A 14536-nucleotide genomic window follows, 5' to 3' on the forward strand; every position below is an offset into this window, starting at 1 on the left:
TACCCGAAGCAAAATAATGATGAATGAGATTGCCAATGATCTCAGAACAATGCAGCAGAGACTGAAATACCGTCTTCGCTCTCACACTAAACTAAGGGTGTTGAATGACTCATTGATGGAATATAGGAAAACTCATCACAACCTAATGGATGACGGGGATACTAAGGAAGACTTCACCCTGACGTTGAAGATTACGATTGGTTCTTCCACAGACTCAAAGAATAATACATCACAGAATCAATCGGAGTATCAAGAGGAGGATACAAAAAATCTAGAATCTCTGAAAACACCAAATATACCATCCCAACGGGAAATAGAGATCTCTGATATTGTTTATAATGACACTACAATTAGAGAACTCAACTGCACAAATCCGAGAGAATCAACAACGATTCAAGACCTCATCAATCTAGATGATAGATGTCACTCTACCCCACAAGAGGACAATGGAAGCCGTGGAAAAAATGAAATAGCAGTCATTTTACAGGAACTAATTGATGGAGCCTCAGCACACAACGAACGAGAAAAAATTGGACAGGGGAATTCAACCGTGGAGCCCATGGATATCTTTGCTAACATCCCCATCCAAGAATGTATAACGGACGATACTCAGCCGATTGACTCGATCAATTCACAAGTTTTCCCTTCCAAATTCTTCTCAGTGTCTTCTCTTTACAATTCAAAAGACGACGCGGACATACTAACTAATAATCATATGGAAAAGAACAGTGCTTACCAGGAGGAAGACTGCGAGACGGCAACAGAACAAATAGATAAATCATTCAAAGACTCTTTTACACAACAGTAAGATCCTTCAACAAGAGACCCAGGAGAAGAGTCTTAAATCAACCAAGAGCAATGGGAAGAAACAAAAACAGGAAAGACGGAGCAACGTAACCACACAAACCCTTGAGACGGAGGAACCACGAGCCACCACGTCTAGGGATTACACTGACACGAACCAATTGGACGTACCTCCACCTAAAACATTCATAAAAGGCGTATTCAACATCCAGGATATCTTCCGGGAGCTGACTCAAATCTTCAGACATTCCACTGGAGAAGGGAAAAATTTCAGGTTTGGGATCCCCACTCTTCAGAGAAAAAGAGCTGAAAAACTCTTGGAGATTATCAATATTTGGGCCATCGGAACGCACAATGAGGAAACAGAACATCAAGACCAAGCAACACAAACAACAGACGAGGTCCAAGAATATCCTAGAAATTTTCAACCGAACGCTCAACAAGATGCAACATTTATAGTACAGACCCAGGATAAACAACTCGTAGACAAAGTAAAAAATTCAGCAATACATCCTAATTCTGCACAAGACGAAATCCTGGGAAATTCCCAACTGAATGCCCAACAAGATACAACATATACTGTACAGACTCAGTGCAGACAACCTATGTATATAGTGCAGAACTCAATGATACCTCCTAACTCTGAGCAGAACGAAATCAACCGACTTGCTATCTCTTCACAATCTCTTCCCCAAAGAGATAGAAAGAAAAGGGAAAAAACAAAAACCTTTAAATCCCTACCACAAAAAGATATTGGGAGAGCAAAGAGAGATAACGTGCACTCACGAGAGGCCACTCAACATTTAGACAAAGGGACACATAAGGATGGATCAAAACCAATACTGACCTCTATTCAGAAGAAAATGTTTGAATTGGCGAAATACAACCCACCGAACACAACCAACATAGTTCACAATGACAATGAACTGCAGGAACAGGAAGATGAAGCCATCTTCAACAAAACATGGACAGTGGCTGCTTCAAAATTCAAAAAGAAAAAGACAAGACAACAATTTCGCCAAATCATCAGGAAACCGATACCTCGAAATTAATGGTATCAACAACAAGACAGACGTTATACGGAAGTCAATCACAACCTCCAAAACATCCGCACAAGAACGACCCAAAATAAATTTTCCAATTCTGGTCCCTTTGGCAAATCAAGAACACCATTTGTTGGCAATAACACTGTTAAATATCAGCCTAGTCGAACTGCGGGTGCTTCAAGGAGAAGTATGGATCAGAGATCCCTTTCATCTTATAGAAAGAACGTCCCAAACGATCTCTGGTTACAAACTCTCTTTACTCAACCAGAATACCACCTCAACAGGAAAATCAAAGAAGATTTAATGGAACAGCTGTGGTATTCATTTTTGGATGACAAAGTCATCAACGTTAAAATCCATGAGAATGGAATTTCCATCCTATGCCAAACGAAAGCTGCACTCTAGGCCCATCCAAGAAGAAGTGGCCAATAACTTCAAGTTAAAGTTCAACTTATATACCCTTAACAAAGACTTTGACTAATTACCCCGTTTCATCTAAAATTCAAAATTCAAGTTTTCTTACGTCTGGTCAACATGCTAAAGATTCTACAATTTAACGCTAACAAATGTAAGAACGCTATGGCACTCATTCCTCTCAAAGCTGCAAAGAACTCATGGGACGTTCTGCTTCTTCAGGAACCAATTGTTAAAAATGGTAAATTGCGTGAAATTCCATCATACTGGCAAAAATGGGTGTCGAACAATGAGAAGGCAGCAATAGTTTTCACAAACAAGAACATAATTGGAGCTACATTCACAGTTTTGGATAACTGTGTGGCCACCAATATCAATACTCTCAAAGGAGAAGTCATCTTGGTCTCTGCTTATTCATCCCCAGCTCAAAAATTAGAACACACCATTCAGGAACTTAATTACATCTGCGGAATTGCCAAAGAATCTGTCTTTTCATTCTGAAAACTGAAACAGAGTAGTTTCTGGACACATTTTTAGCATTTTTTAAACTGGTACCTTACCTGTGCGAAAAATAGTTGATGAGATGAAGGGCGAATCAACAGAGGCCACTCTATATACTAGTAAATACATGGTCTATCTAAAAAAATGAAAAAAAAGTTCGAAAACGTGCAATTTGGCAGTTCAAAAAAAAGGTAAAATTGACATGCATGTCTCTATCTCGCATAATTTTGCAAAATTAATTTTTCATGAGAATTTTTAATCAAGAAAAGTATAGAGATGAATTTGGGGATGGAAAAACCAACAAAATTTAACATTGCAATTTCAAAGCTAGAATCGCATATAGATGGTGTTGGTAGAACAAGCTCGCACGAAGGAACTCCCGACGTAGAGCATCTGTATCAGGGAGAACACATCGAAAATATCATGGAGATTATTTTCGGCGGCGTGTGAACCGTGAAAATCGAAGTGCTTATGAGAACAAGGAAAATGGAAAATATCCCACAGTGTTTTCATATTTTTGAAGTTGTATTTTAACAGTAATTTCATTTTCTGTGAAACGTCGAGATACGACACATAAATTCAGAGAGTTATTTGCAGTTTTTAAAATTACTATCAGCGTGAAAGAGTTGAATTTTCAAAATTCCAGTCACCCAATCAGCCAATGGTAAATGACCAATTCACAAACATCGATCTCCTTACTACTAAAGCAAAGTTTCAGGGTGGGGGGGGGGGGGAATAATCATCATCATTTTCACGATTTATTCAGGAAAACACAGAAACAACAACTTTTACGCAAGAGCCGAAGAAAAAGTTGTTCGTTTTTGTTGCATTCCCTTCAAAAAATGCTCAAGAGATGCACACACATCCATTGTTGCGAGATTCATTATTCGCAGCCATTGTTGAATCAGCTTAAAACGTGGAATTCGACAAAGTGTTTGTCCAGTGTTCCAACAAGCACATCTCTTTCAACCGGACGGACGCCCAATTGACGATCGAGGGGGAATCATCCGAAGAAAAGAGGTCTGTTTTCCATTTCGATTCACTTTACATAATTATTTTAAAAATAACATTTAACTTAATTCCAACAGCTTCTCCCACCCCATCTTGTCTTCTTTATTCGTTAAAATAATTCCGACTCTCTGATTATTAGATTATATGTTATTTAAATCCGTAAGAGGGATCTCTTATTAAATTATTCAACCATAAGAAGAGAGAGAAAGAGCGCGCGTAGTCTCACCATTTCAATATGAAGTCCACCGAATAGCCTTAAGAGCTATCAGTAAATAATTATTAGAATGAAATATCTAAATATATATATATATATATAATATAGTCGAGCAACTTTGATTGCATAAAAAATAATAACCCATAGGGGGGGGGGTCAATTATTGGGTTCAACTTGAAATCTTCACGTGATGATTGAAGAAATTAACTATATTTGAAGCGAGCTAGTTCATGGTTTATACCCGTTACCATGTCTTGAGTCTCCACATTCTAAAGCCTGGGCCCCTCTGTAGAAAAAGATTTTTCATGGGATTATGAAGAGTGGAAGTTTTTCGGGGCCTGCTTAGGAAAGGATATTTCACAGGCCCCCCCCCCATAAAGACCGGGAATGTCACGCCCCCCCCCCCTCAGGAAAGAATGAAAAGCGGCGCCCATAAAGGCCGGGAGTTTTGCGGGGCATTCTCAGGAAAGAATTCTTCACGAGTCCACGATGGCCGGGAATTTTTCAATCATCGGGCTTCTAGGCTAGAGCCCTACCACATGAAGGAATCATTGGGGGGAGATCTCAAGGTTGTCAGTCTTCCCGTATATACGGGACTCAATATCACATGCTGGAGGAGGGAGTGGGGTGTATAGTCATTAGTTATTTGGGGGGCTGAGCTCCGTCATAGAATTCGCCGGGAGCTCAGACAGCCTGAGCTCCGAGGTTTTGGCACTCATGCCATCAACCTCGAATTGGGGGGGGGGGGGGGTTATCATGGTCTTTTCTTGCAACCATTAGTATATAGGTACTGGCATCAAGTTCTCTTTAAGAGAAGGTGGCCATGAGGAAAAAATATGGTCCAAACGGGAGCTACGGACTATGCTATATCCTAGGGGGGTTAACAAATTTTCAGGCCAAATTTATGGTGGAAAGTCTCCAACGGAAAGAGTCTTACAGGAATAATAGCCAAAAAAGGGTCAGAAACATTAGTACCATACAAAGCCATAGTACAATTACAATAAGACCTCAGTACAACGTCGATCACTTTTAACGTCACCCTGCTTATAACGTCATTTTTTAAAGGTCCTTGTAGAATGTGATCAACAAATCTGGTTTACTCGTTATTTAAAATATTTTTTTTTTAATCGGTTCCCAAGAATGGCGTTATACCGAGGTCTGACTATATAACGGAGTAGAACCTCGCGATAACGGATGACCAAGGGAAGGAGGGAGTTGTAACCGACATCGAAAAAAAACCCATTAAATACACATTGGGTATCTAGTAAAGAGAACAAATACAGTGGATATATACTTCCAATAAAGGACATTTCCGTTAGCAGACACCTCTGTCACACGTCCGTTGACTGACATTTTTTTCCGAGCGGACACTACCCGTTAACGGACAATTTCGGTCGTGTGGATGTCCGTTATCGTGAGGTTATGGTGCCGTTTTCCTTTTCGGCACTCCCTAAACTAATAGTAATCATCAAACAATCACTTACGACACACTGATAATCATCACTATCAGGACTTCCAGGATAGTCCTGCACAGGTGAGTAGCGAACGAAAAAAGGGACAGTGGCAGACTCACTCACTTGGCGTAGTGTGAAATTTTACTATTTATACCCATTAGATCGTTATTACACTCGGACACACCGGAATGTCATATTAAGCCTTATAAGCCGGGGTCGAGTGAACGTCACTCATTGCGTAAATCTTCTCGAAGTAGTCCGCAAAACTCGAAGTAGCCACCATTATGGGTTCGACTATCGCTGCAGCGGTACCGCCCGGTGGTTATCTCTGTCCTGTGCGGGATGTTTCCTGTACGGGATGTCAAGGGGAGTAGCGGACGAAAGGGTCAAGTTGCAGACTCACTTACTTGGCGTAGTTCCATGGAAATTGGCAGGGCATTAATTCGTCACTCTATGGCCACACCCGGACAAGTCTTAAGCACTTTATAAGCCGAGGTCGAGTGAACGTCGACAGTACGTAAAACTTCCCAGAGTAGTTCGCGAAACCCTGAGTCATCACAAACACAACACGCATGTCACATGTAACATGATACGGTAAAACCTGTCCAAGTGGGACACCTACAGTTCCATTCAAAGTCTATCCAAGTTAGAGAGGTATCCGCAAAAGATATAGAGCAGAGTTTCCCAAAGTGGATAATATATCCCTTCCCCCCCCCCCTCCTTGGGATGGTGGATTGGTTCAGGGGGCGATGGAATGGTCCAGCGGGAGTAGAGCCAATGGTTATAATATAGGATCCTATGGGTTGTGTCTCGAGTTCAGGAATAGAAAGCGGGGCCGGAGGAAAAGGGCACGAAGATATATTTTAGGCTACCGGAAAAAAACGGGATAAAAATTTCATTACATTGAGTTACATTTGGACCTCGTAACTTAAAATTTTACACAAGACAGGGAAGCACAGGCCCAGGTTTGACAGAACCCCCCCCCCCCCCAAGTCAATATTTCACGCGGGTTTGGTGCCCCGAGCGCTGAACCAAGCGCTGAATCCTACCATTAATGAAGTATTCAAAACTACATGGGGGAGAGGTTGACAAAAAATGCATGCTGGTTTCGGCTGAAAGAGTGCGTTGCATCTCTGGGTCGTTTAGCACTGATAGTCCTGCCATTGTGGCATGATATTGTAGACATGGTCCCGCGAATCTTGCAGCAGGGCTCTTTGGTGAGCACCCAAGACAGATTTTTCACGGGCCGCTGGCTGTGATCTTTGGTAGACCCCCAACAGGACCGCAACGAGGGGGGGGGAGGGTAGCAGGAGTGTCCTTTGCCCCGTGCGCTGGACCAGAAGGAGCGCAGAATTCACCCTTTAACCGCTTCTTCTACGTGGCAAGGGGCGCAAAAATGCAGGTTTGTCCCGGGTGACGAGGTATTTAGTTGCGGCTCTGGACCCCAGGGCAACAACACAATAATTGTTTTTTTTTGGGAAGGGGGGAAAGGCATGTTATTCAGAGCAGGGTTTCTCGGTGGCCTTCAAGTGCCCGGAGGCACATATATGCGTAACTGTCGAAGGGTTTTAATTAAACAAGTTGGGTTTTATGCTTCTTTACAAGTCAAATAGCAATGGGGGCCCTAGGATATTCCAGGGGGCCACGGATGAAAATCTGGCAAAAGAGGAGCCACGACTACTGATACGGGGGCCACGAAGAAGTTTGTGGAATTAAATTTTTTTAGTCACTCTGACTAAAAAATTTAATTTCAAACAAAAAATGCATAGAATATATTTTTCGCAATTTTTCCGCTATTCAAGTAACATTAACATGAGGAAGGAAATAAAAAAAGTGGTTCATGTAATCTCGGTGGGTTTACGACTAGGGGGTGACAGTAGACCCTGACACAAACTATAGAAGAGGTTTAAAGAAAAATGGAGTAACTGTAAAGACAGAAAGTTGTGTGTGTTCGAAGACTTTTCATTCAGAGAGGGCTGCCATAAAGAAAGCAGACAAAGATTTGTTGACCATTCATTGACATTCTTTTGAGTGCTGGTAGTAAATGCAATCCAAGAAGTAGATGGGTGAAAAATAAACGCTTGTGTGTAAAAAAACACCATCGTTTTTATGCAATTGCAGACGGATAGCCATCTAGTTTAGTACAAAGCTATCTTCAACCGGCACTGAGTGGTCTGATCATTCAATCATTTTTGTCGCACCACGGCCATTTTCTGCACACGAGGGCTAATTAGAGCGGGACCTACAATTTATTGGAGATTCCGATCGGCAGGCTTGTTTCTTATACTCATCGAGAGGTTGGTGCGCTAACGCCTCGATGGGGGACTCCGTGCGGTAGCAATTTTTTGCTGTGGTCAAGTCGCCATTTTTTGTTGTACCCCTGTGTCAGGAAAGTTTTCTGACAAGGACGAACCGGGTATCGAACTCGCGGCACCTCTAAACCTGAGTGGTCTGATGGGGAATATATTTATAAAAATCGAATAAAGAATGATTGCTCTGGGGTATTTTTTTTATGAATTTTTGGGGAGGGGGTGTGCCAACACCCATTGCCTCCACTGAAAAGAAATAAAGTCGAATTCAGTTATAACGAACTCCATCCAAGAGACCAAATCGTACATGAGGAAAAATACCCGCGAAATTAAATTTTTTAAAACTACACATTGCTGTATAACTTAAGAAACTGTAATTGCATAAATTTGCTGTTGTTGCAAAATCGCAAGTGTACATATGTCATTCCTTTCAATTTAACAGGAAAAACGTGATTTTAAACATATTTAAGACGATCTTAACGTCATTTGGTTTGCTGATTTGTTTCTATATGTAATCCAAGCAGATTATGTATTGGGACTTAGTAGGACTAAGATTGACATCACATTTTTAAAGTTTTTTTAATCTATACTGTAATGCTTCCTATTAACTGCCCTACTACCTAAGCCTGCTGCTGGCCTGCAACATCCCAAATAATCTCAATGCAATTTTCCTATCCTGTAAGAACAATGTTGTGGACATTAGAAGAAAAAAAAATCTAAAATGGCGTATGACCACATTTAAAGCAATTTAAATCCGTTTATTTGATTTTCACTGCATCTGCTGATTTCTCAGAAAAGTGCAATAAATTTTCACGCAAGTCTTCACTTCGAAATGTCCGTAACCGGCTCAATGCGTATCTTTGTATCTGTCAACCTAAAATTTGTGGTTTTTAGTGTTGATAATACGCATGCAAAACCAATTCGGCGACGCATTTTTCACAATCTGATAAAACCTCGTGGATTTGATAGTTTTAAATGATGTCTAAATGCCAAAGATTTGGAGTTCGAGTCAAAATGAAAATGCCAAATAATTGAAATTGTGCTTCGTTTAAATAAAATATTTTAATATTGAAAGCTATATATATATATATATAGAGGTTCATCGTAACCGTAGTCAAACGTCTCATAAATGTGAAATTTTGTCACAAAACTGAGAGTGAGGCCCGAATCCCCTTGCGCACAAGTGAAATTTCAATTCATTTACGCACAACCACGAACCCCCTTGGCCATTTTTCTTTTTTTTCTCCCCACCCTTTCTTTTGTTTCCTTCTTAAATTTATAAAAGTAAAATGACATAATCATTATAAAAAGGACTGCTTTCACATCAAATTGCAAAAATATCAGATTTTTTTTGGTGGGAATACAGTCAACCCCATTATAATGAACACCAAGAGACCGGAGTAATAGAGAAATTTCGTTAAATTTCAGATTATTACTCCGGATATCTCAGTGAATATTCCACTTAGAAACGATGAATTTTTTTGTTGGAGACCGGGAAACAACTTTCCAATTGTGTTTTGGGGCACAGGGTGTCCACATAAAAAGTTAACATTTTTATTTTAATAACTATATAACCCCTGGAAACATGAATCAAATATCTGAGTACTACACATTATTCGGGTACTTTTTCCAACTGAAAGTATGCCTCTAGGACCAATGGTTCGCCATTGAATTACCATATGCCCCGTTACCTATGCGCCTTGTATATTAAATATAGTACAGACTATTATGTGAAAAATATTGTGTCGTGCTTAATCCTTATAGGGTTTAAGCCAACTCGCACGTTGCTTCGTTCGCCTGCGAGAGAGCGGCCACATTATGAACCAAAAAGCCACTTGAAGGAAGCTTGTCATCCAACGAAATATCAGATTTTCACCGTATCGAAATTGAAGTCAACAAACTGATAATTTTCTTACTTGAAAATCTAATTGGGGTCATTCAAGTATTACGTCAGCATCGAGGGGAGGGAGGGAGGGAGTTTCGGATATGCTGACTTTTGATGATAAGTGGGGGGGGGGGGAGGTTTGAATGTTGCTTACTTCATCAACCACCCCTTTTTGAACATATGAAATATTCTAAGCTGCTGACAAAATTTTGCTGACAGGGAAGGAGGGGGGGGGCAGTGTTTTGCTGACAGCGGGGGGGGGGTCAAAAATGGCTGAAAATCTGCTTACGTAATACTTGAATGGCCCCTTATTTATATTTTCCCATGAGCTTGAAATCCTGATAATGAATCATTATTATGTTCACATGAACAGTTTTGTCACTGCGTTACGCAATTACAAAACCCGTATGTACTGGGTGACTCGAAATGTTACGCCACCAAAGCAGTTTTTTTTTTTTTTTGCCTAGTCGCATTTGCCGCGAATTCACAACGGCACTAACAATTTTAAAAGGGAATTAAAATTAATATTAATACTCTAGAATACACTTTAAGACATTCATTTTTAAAAATATTGTTGGTGCTGCTACCTACTTTCAAAATCAGAAGTGCCTTATGTGGTGATGACGAGAAGCTCAGGTATAAAAAACTTAATTTCTTCATTCAGCTTTGCTCTTTATAAACAAAGCTTAAAAACTGACCTGAAAGATCAAAATTCTATTTCAGTAATTTTTTCAAGACCCAAAGAGACATCCAAAATAAAGGTCCTCCGTCCTCCACACAAGCAAACGACAGGTAAGATCGTAAAAATTGAATTTTTTCCACAATGCACTTTATAGTAATGTGCTGCCATCTAATGTCAAATTTAAAAGTGACTCATGTGGTGATGATGAAGTTCAAAGTGAAAAAAACTATATTTTTTATTCAGCTCAGTTCCTTATAAACAAAACTCGTGAACTGAACTGGAAATTCAAACTATAAGTTCGGCTATTTTACTTGAGCATAAGGAGGCGTCCAAAACAAAGAGCCTCTTAATGAGCAGACGACAGACGGTTTGTTCGGTTCCCTACAAGCTAAGCTCATAAATAGAACTGGAAGTTCGAACTGCCAGTTCAGTAATTTTTTTAGGACACAAGGAGACGCCTAAAACAAGTAACCTGGTGAGAAGCAGACGACATTACTTGTGGGACTTACTACTGGAGGGAGCATCCAGCCACCGCGACTGCAGCGACATCAAATACTAGCGGCTAAAAACCCGACATTCCCTAGTGAACTCGACCAATCACAGAGGAGCGGGAATGAGTTACTCTCGAACCGTAAATTTAGCGGCGTAAACACTGTTTAGAGAGGTGTAAACAACAGATTGAAACCTTCTGAGCTGGAGAAAAGTTAAAATAGTTCCAAAAAAGGAAGTGGTTGGGCCGTAACTATAGACCGTTCAAGTATTACTTAAGCAAAATTATATTTGTTTTTTTTTTTACCCTCCCCCAACACCCCCACTTGTCAGCAAAATCAAGTAAACTGGACCAAAACCTTCTAGATTAGTACCGTTATTAACCAAGGGGGCTTCGGCTGCCCTCCCCATTCTCGAGAAATACGCGGGTGGGGGATATAATAATATATTGTATAATGCACACCCCCCCCCCCGTCACCTCTAAGAGATAAAAATTGAATTAAAAAATTTAAATTCAAATAATTTTTTTAAAATGAAATATCGTAGAAAAATATCTGTGTACTATATAGAAACGTCCTCTCCACTTGTCAATACAAGATTCATCAAAAGACTGGTTATTTGTGGAGATGAAGATTACAAGGAAGAAAATTCATCACTGCCCCCACGGGGACTCGAACCCCGGTCTCTCGCTTGACGGACGAGTGCTCTGTTCTGTTGACTCTGTCCATGTACGGTGCCTTTCAACATATATATACGCTCCAAGGTTGAAATATTCTATCTGCTTCCATAGCTTAGATGGTAGAGCAATCGTCCAGCAAGCGAGAGACCGGGATTCGAGTCCCCGTGGGGGCAGTGATGAATTTTCTTCCTTGTAATCTTCATCTCCACAAATACAAATACAACGCCACAACAGGCAAATTGCCCAACGAGGTGGCTGACTTAAGAACATCATGGATCCCCTAGCCCTACCTACTACTGCTACACCACACATGCACCCCGCCCACCCCCAACGAATCGGTACATGCGGGAATGTACGTGTAGTGAAACCTGACGTGAAGTTTTTTGTTTCTCTGTAATGCTTGTTATGTGTAGTGCTGTCATCTGCCACCAGTTTTTCTAACTATGAGTGAAGTGTTATGATTGAGTGATTTATCGTTGTAGGACTGTTGCTCTCTGTGGCGAGACTTTTTAACGGGGAGATCGGCTCGCGTTTGCGCCTTGAAGTTGGGAACCACAGAAAACCAACTTCAGCCGACCACCACTGTGGGGTTCGAACCCGGATCCTCGCATCGCGAGTCCGTCACTATAACCACTCGACCACCACAGCGGCCATCAATGTACGGTGCCTTTTAACATATATATGCGCTCCAAGGTTGAAATATTCTATCTACTTCCATAGCTTAGATGGTAGAGCACTTGTCCGGCAAGCGAGAGACCGGGGTTCGAGTCCCCGTGGGGGCAGTGATGAATTTTCTTCCTTGTAATCTTCATCTCCATAAATAACCAGTCTTTCGATGAATCTTGTATCTGTGTACTGTTTTGATTAATTTCTGTAAATTTAAAATCTTTTTTGAAAGCTTGTGATGAGAGGAAATATTTTACCCTGTCCCCATTTAAAGGCAGGTCCTGTGTAAGCCCCCCCCCCCCCCGGGCCCTCTTTACTTCTCTTGTTGATCTGAAGCAACCTAGGAGAATAGATCGGGATTTCAGGACATTGCATTGATAAGGTGAGCACCTCTACGAATCAACCATCAATTGCCATTGTGCTTTATAATATTTTACTAACATCTTGCCAGCAAAACTAAAAATATATCTTTTTGATTCCTTAATAGTGCATGTACATTTTGAATGCCCAGAAGAGCATCGATCAAGTTGGTTTCAAAACCCCTTTTATCTAAACAAAAATTTTCAACGCATGGTTTGCTGAGCTGTTTACTAATATGTGTAGCATATCTTAGTGCCCTGTGAGTTTCATTAAAATGTTAGATGTGGCTATCACCTTGATCTGGTCCAAGTACGATGAATGCTCAATTAACAGGAAATTTTTGATAATTATGTCTTTAGTTGTATGAGATACTGTATTCGATTTGGTTGGAAATGAGGACAGGGCTGCAGGCGGGTCTGGTGCCCCGGTCGCTGAACCATAAGGGGCACCAAATTCAGCCTTAACTGCTTCCTCTTCATGCAAGGGGCGCCAAAATTCCAGCTTGCCCTGGGTGACAAAGTATCTATTTGCTGCTCTGAATGAGGATACAGTACTGTATGAAGAAATTCGCTCCAGAATCACTTTTGTTTGTGGAAACACAATTTCCCATAAATTTCTGTGGAATATTGTTTGATTTATTCCAGGTATGGCTCAAAATTTAAAGATAAGTGTTTTAAAATACCAAGGAATGTTATAAAGACGATAAAAACTGACCAAACGCTAAAATGAATAGCTTTGAAATTCGAATGAATGAGAATTTATAGGAGTATGAGATACATAAGATCTTTTTATTTTAAACTATGCACACAATAAACACCAGCTTTATTCTGCTTAAGCCAGTGTTAACACAATCGAGTGTGTTTTGGTCCATCTGGAGAAAAGATTACAAAAAGGGGATGTGTGTAAATCAATGCTCGAGTGACATTCTGACAATGATTAACTTAAATTCAGCTCATGATGCAGCTGATTCATGTCGTTGCTTGTATTTGTATCAAAGAAAATGTTTATTAACCGCATCCGTTAGCCAAGGCAGAAAAACTAAGGAAAAAAAATTGTTTTCAAAAATATTCACCAGCAGAGGCATTTGTTAGCCAAGGTACTGTAGTTATATATCCTGGATAAACTGATATATTCAATTTTCTTCAAACCCGATTTGAAGAAAGCCATGCCAATATGTTCTCATCCAAATGCTTAGATAATCTTCATTCCAATCCCTTCCTTCCTTGCTATTAAAAGCAAATATAAAACCCTATTTTTCCCTATTGGCGCTTACGTAATATTTGAACGGTTGTGAGAATAATAGAAATGTACAAATTATACACAGTGAGAGGGAAAAAATTTTTGAACACAAAATTTTTTATTAAGTCATATGTTATTGAATGACGTTTAACATAAATAAACAAAGTTGCACACACTATGTCATAGTCCCAAAGGCAATTAGAAATAAACATGATTGTATATATTTTGAAATTGAAATTTTTTTTTAATTGCTGCTTGTATTTCCATAGATTGAAAATGCTATTTTTCATAGTATTCTGTAATACTGTGCAGATGTACGTGGTGTTTTGAATTTTGATACATTATAGAATAAGCAATTTCCTGATATAGCAGAGAGGATCAGACCATCAAAATCAATATGAGATCAGATATTCTATAACATTGAAGATAAACATATATATGCAGTAGATAAACAGATATAAACTAGAATAAACAATTATTCTAAAAGCCGAGAGGATAAGGCCATCAATAAGACATTGGAGGCACGATTCTACAATATTAATAATAAACATGATCATGCATTAAATTTTTAATATTATAGACCGTGTTGCTCTGCCCAAAGAGACCTTTTTTACCCTTTCAGCGGCAATCCTGAGATATCTTGTCAAACCTGATCTGCTTTATTTCTGTCACCCCGAAATATTTTGTCTTCTATTAAAATGCAGTGAAACTGTTTTTACAATAAAATGTTTTCCATTCCCCTCCAACCAATCAACTGTTAGTGGGCAGAGTTAGCTATTGTTC

This window comes from Pholcus phalangioides, unplaced genomic scaffold, assembly GCF_987345545.1.
Source record: "Pholcus phalangioides strain wild (caught in Gottingen) unplaced genomic scaffold, Ppha-v1.0 ptg000027l_1, whole genome shotgun sequence".
NCBI lineage: Eukaryota > Metazoa > Arthropoda > Arachnida > Araneae > Pholcidae > Pholcus > Pholcus phalangioides.